Source organism: Daucus carota, chromosome 3 (genome assembly GCF_001625215.2).
Source record: "Daucus carota subsp. sativus chromosome 3, DH1 v3.0, whole genome shotgun sequence".
Lineage (NCBI taxonomy): Eukaryota > Viridiplantae > Streptophyta > Magnoliopsida > Apiales > Apiaceae > Daucus > Daucus carota.
The window spans coordinates 44985893-44991982 of record NC_030383.2 but is presented as its reverse complement, the minus strand read 5'-3'; the positions used below and the strand labels follow the sequence as shown (position 1 = coordinate 44991982).

The window sequence follows — 6090 nt, the reverse complement described above, 5'->3', positions numbered from 1 at the left end:
AGGGAGGCTGGTGTCAATTCTTAGTGGCAAGAGGGACCAAAATTCTTAGTGTTGTCTTCACTTAGATGAAATTGAATGAGAACACAATGAGATCAAAAATTGAGATAGATTTAAAATTTCGTTGGATGGATTAGAATTCTCCTCGTCTGAAATTGAATGATTAAAATAATGAAAATTATATATCCTCAATTTAAACTACAAATTTCATTAGATTCCCCCCCCCCCCAAATTTCATTATATTCAAGTGAACATGGTCTAACAGTGTTCAACGTAGCAAGAAAATTAATACTCTTTCTGTCCTTTTTTAGTTGTCATCTTTGAGTTTGTGCTGGTCAAATTGATCAAAGTTTGACTGAAATTTATTAATATTTTATTAAGTGAAAAAATAAAGAAAATATGTCACCGAAAATAACTTTTAATCTACTTTAAGATTTAATTTTCAGTTTTTTTAAATAATGAAAGAGTGACTTATAATCATTAATAAAAAAATTAGTTAATTTGACCAACAAAAATAGAAATGTGACAACTAAAAAGAGACGGAGGGAGTAATATAATACAATGATATAAAAAAAACCTGCAAGCTCGTCGATATATTCGTAATTTGATTAATAAAATTATTTAAAACAAACGAGGTCACATGTAGGGATGGCAACGGGTCGGATCGGTTCGGATATCTGTGATATCCAAACCCGAACCCGAAAATTTTCACCAAACCCGAACCCGATCCAAACCCGTTTGGATTTGAAAAACAAAACCCGAACCCGATCCAACGGATTTCGGATCGGGTTCGGGTTTATCCAAACCCGAATTTCTACACGACTGCGAAGAATCCGCCGTGTAAAGCTGCCGCCGCCACCGGTCACAACCACCAGTTCTGTCTCAGGCTCAGCCAATCTGCCACCCGTCGTCGCCTGATTCAAAATCGATATGCGGGAAGCCAGTGGCGGACCCAGGAATAAATGTCATTGGGGGCACAACAATTTTTTTTAAAACAAGATATAATAAAATAAAAGATATATTAAATGGCTTGAAATAATTTGAGTAAAAGATGTGCATATACATTGTAGACATAAAACAAGTTATAAAGTCGAGAGCTTGGCTACTTTTCTTTCATTCATGCTTATACAGTTATCCATTAGCATAAACTTGCAAGGGCAGTAGCTAAGTTATCTCAAATATAAGTTTGGGCCAGAAGTTCACTGGGGGCCCATGCCCCCACTACATTGACTGTAGGTCCACCACTGCGGGAAGCTACAGATCTGATGATGCATTAAAATAATATGATTACTTGGAATGATTTATTTAAAGGTGTAAGAGTAAGAAGACGATGACATATACTGAAGAGTTGGGGAAGAGAGATGATGGATTGGGGTCTGGGGAAGATGTCGAGGGCGGGTGTATCGGCATGATAATGAACCAAAGTGTAAAAAGAAAATAGAAGTAACGAGCCCATGAGCCTCCAAAGTACAAAACCCAGATCTTATACTATACTACTTACTGTCTCTAAATATACACTATTTTTATAATATTTTATAAAATAATAGTAAAATGTATATACTACTATTTAGTAATTTAGTATAATATATAATATTAAATAATAACTGTAAATTGAAATTATACGTATTTATATATATTATGGACCAAAAAATTATAAATAATATGTATAATTTATAATATATATTATTCGGGTTTTTTTTCGGGTTTCGGATTTGGATCGGGTTCGAATCGGATTTGGTTTTCGAATCGGGTTTCGATACAGAATACCTAATATCCAAATCCAAATCCAAACTCGTTCGGGTTTAAAAATCAAATTCAAATCCAAATCCAAATCAAAATATCGCGTTCGGTAAAATCCATTCGGGTCGAAACGGTCGGGTATCCATTCGGATCGGTTTTTTCTGCCATCCCTAGACTCACATGACAGTTGTAAACGGGTCGGTAAGCCTGGTGTTCAAGTTTTGAAGACAGAATTTCAAAGAATTATCAGGCCCTAAATAGGGGGCAAGATCATATAAATGGGCTTTTCTTAAAGAATTTGAGGAATTTGTTGAACTATATCGGGTAGTAAATTGTATGCAAGATCATTTTAATGGGCTTTTGCACCAAAAGTAAAAAAACCGGTACCTTCAATACCCCGCCAAAAAATTTAGAGATTTCGCCCACCGTGGGGCTCGAACCCACGACCACAAGGTTAAGAGCCTTGCGCTCTACCAACTGAGCTAGACGGGCAGTCGTTAATTTTTGAGCTTTTAGGTACTTCACATTAATGAAACTATTAAAATTTATATGTTTTACTGGTTAAAGAGTATGTTTGTCCCACTTTTAAGAGTTTAAATGTCTGTTTGTGTAATACTCCTTCCGTCTCAATTTATAGGTCCGTTTTGGAAAAAAAAATTGTATCAAAATACTCGTCCTTCTCTTCTTTCAATACAAATTTATCTACATGTTAATTGTGATTTTTTTGAAACTCAACATTATTCTCATTTCTCAATGCACTAAATCCCTATATTTATTGTGATTTTTTTGAAACTCAACTATATTCTCACTTATCAATGCACTAATTAATGATACATGAGATAAGATTCTATCTAACCAACTTTTTTCTTAATATGTGTGTTTATTCCAAAATGGACCTATAAATTGAGACGGAGGGAGTAAATCAGAAGCCGACTTAGAGTTAGAAATAAGCGAGAAACTGACTTAAGTTAGAAGTTAGTTTGATGTACTTTTTTCAGTGACTTAACTTTTTTGAACTACTTTTTTTTCAATAAAAATTACCCATAAGTCGTAAGTTATTCATAAAATACTTTTATTTTTATTATTATACTTTTAGTGACCCATAAACCATTAATAAGTTAAAATTACTCAAATAAACATTTTAAACTCTCCGCTTATCAAATAAGTCACGTTAAGTCAAATGGATAGACGCGTAGTAGGTGGGTGTTTGGGGGGCTGAAAAGCCCCGCTTTGTGGAATTTTAAGTTAGAAACAATTATTCCTACCGTTTGCGTAAATAGTCGAGAATCACTTATAAAAAGCCAAGATTCCTAGCTTTTATTTCATGACTTCTACTATTTTCCCAAACACTTTAATCATTTATAAGTCTTAAATAACTTTTAACTTCTACTTATTTTTTCACTTTAAGCAAGTAGCACATTTTTTAACCTTACCCAAACGGCCCCTGCATAGATAAACTAACAAGTCTACCGACAAAACACGGATAAAATACCTGATTTTACTCCGCCTTTCCTTAGATTCACATAGAGAAAAACCGGTTCGATCAAACAGTGCACTACAAAACGAAAGAATATACGAATAAAAATCCGTAAAAAACCAACGGCACATGAAAAGATAATGCAGGAATGATAATGACAATCACTCTCGGCCCAATTGTAAATGGCTGGTCTGGATTGTGGCCCACCATCAGAGGGAGCATCTCGGGAGAAGTCTGATTTCGTCTGGGACTACGTCATGTGAGCATGTACGTGAGCTGAATAAGCAACTCACTGGATGAAAATAACGTTACTAGTATTAGATATTCTTCTAACAAAATCTTCTTTACACTCGTATACACACAGCCATAAAAACTGCCCCAGACTGCAGCCATGTTATAAAAGTCGAAATCGAAACTAATTGATTAATCTGTTTATTCAAAAAAAATTCGAAAATTTATTTTAATAAATTAAAAAATGAATTAGATCAGAATATAATCAATAAATTGATAAAACATATTTTAAAAATTAATCAAGAATTATCAATAAATAGAATATTTTTGGAAGAGTCGTAAGAGATTATTAGATGTCTTTGACTCTACATGCATAATGTAATTATGCAAGTATTAAGTGAATTCGCACCGTCGGTTTCTTGCGGTTCTCAGTATGTGACCAGCCCACCACTCACTTGGTTTTCATCAGGACCGTGACTTGGTGACAAATCCCCCACAATCCTTTCCTTTCTCACCAATTTGGTATCCAATTGTATGTAGTAGCCAATACATTTAATATACAACAAATATAGTATTATCGATATGTCGGCTCATGACCCATATCTAAGGACTAAGATACAATAGTATATCTGTGATCAAGTTGCGAGCCAGCCAACTTATGTAGATAAACAATAACTTTAACTTGAGCCAATCTTAAGCAAAGCTGCCACCCAGTGGAATCTGCTTAATACTATTATTACTATCCATCTATATCATCTATCGTTGTTGTATGTCACTTGCAACAAACCACACTAGCTAAGGCGTTTTCGAATAAAATCTCGTTTTGGCATGTTCATCGTCAATTCCCCATTGCCTTTTGGGTTGTTATAACGGTAAAACATCAACTGTCTTCCTTACTTTTACCTCACCTTTTCGGATCCAACTTAAAGCAACAAGTTGAAAGAGAGTTTCTAAATATAGAATGTGGATGTAGGGTAGTTGTAGTTAGTTTTATATTATTTGCTTCAGCGTTTCAACTCTACCAAAGTTTAACCAATTTTCTCAAATATTTTCCTTGCTCGAATCTTCTCGTTCACATGCAGTTATTTCCAGGTACTTATTCCCCTTTTCCTTTCTAAATTATTTTACTGGCTCACCTAGACGACTAGACATAACATGAAAAGTATATCCAGCTAGCTCTCGAGAAGAATTGAGATAGGATGAAATGTTATGAAAAAACTCGCAATAAACGCGGACAAAGAAAATGTCGGTTTGTCTTTCCAATATTATACCGACACCATTTTTTTATTTAAGAATTAATTTTGCTCTTGACAGAATAAAGAGAAAGTAATTTTGCGAATACCAGCATATAGACAATGGTTGATCCATAATTCCATATTCTCTTCACCCCTCGAAAGAAAGATTGATCATATATGATGATTTTATTTTTTGGGAACCCGAGTAGTGTACATAGCATTCTTGTAACGTGAGCCAGGGGTTGGTTGGCTGGTTTAGATAGTGAAAGCCAGAAAGGAGGAAGAATAAATTCGACAGGAGAAAAATACATCTCCACTGCTACTTGCAAGTACTGTTGAGACATGTTTGTTTTTATTTGAAACTCAAGATTGATCACATGCATGTTGCACATGATCATAAGATTAATTAAAAAGATCGCCCATCATTTTAGACGCGGGTGAACAGTTAAACATTGCCCGGCCACATTTCCACACATTCTTGTTGTTGCTTATAGCACATTCTTATTTATACTTCCCAGTTCTATTTTTTAATATTAGTAAGGTGAGCGCCGAATACGAAAGCCTGTTGAAGGAAATCAATTGTACCGGTAATTGTGCTGTTCAAGCACAGCCGCTTCCGGGTTCTTTGATAAAAAGTCCCCTTCTGTTTATTTTCATCTGTTTGTTTAAATATGTAGAACTAATTGTAAAAAATTGAGGTGCTAAATTTTTGGTTCAGGACCTGTGTTAATTTACTTATCACTTTTAATTACTTTATTACCTTAGTTAAAAAACATTTTTTTAAAAAGTATCCAAACAGTCCCAGTATCTTTTAGTAGACTTAGGGTTTGTTCGTTCAAGCGAATCTCAAAAAGAAAATGAAACACATTATTGAAGGGTATTATCTGTTTGATTAATTTGATCAGAAATGATAAATTATATGATTATCAGTATATTTGAATCGAAACCGTCAAATATATAAATATTTATAATAATATAGTTTATTTATATTTTCATAATTTATTATTGTTTATTATTTATAATTATCACTATTTTTTTAAATATCATGACTTGCAAATTATATCTACTTTTTAAATTTTTAAAAAGTTAAATTCAAATTATTTTTTACTTTAAAAAATTTTACATATTTCTTTTAATTTTAATGTTTTCTGAAATAAATCATAAATAAAATTGTAAAAAAATCAAAAAAAGAAAAAAAATTAGAAAAGGGAAAAAGAGACCTAGTAGGGCTAGATATGGATTACGAGGGATGTTGGATAAATCTAAAATCAAAAGGAGGAAAATGACATAGTAAATTTTATAATACAAACACCCGAATGTTTCTGATTGTTTCTTTTTTGCTTGGTTAATTAACAGCGTGACTTAGTGGGTGTTTGGCAACCACCTTTAAGCCGGGCTTCTTGATTTATA

The 6090-nt window shown here is 33.3% G+C and overlaps 1 non-coding gene across 1 annotated transcript; it reads right to left on the bottom strand.

Moving 5' to 3' along the window:
* Positions 1-2156: 2156 nt before the first annotated feature.
* Positions 2157-2229, bottom strand: TRNAK-CUU (transfer RNA lysine (anticodon CUU)). The gene has a single exon. It is a non-coding gene; the product is annotated as a tRNA-Lys (tRNA).
* Between the last annotated feature and the right edge of the window lie 3861 nt (positions 2230-6090).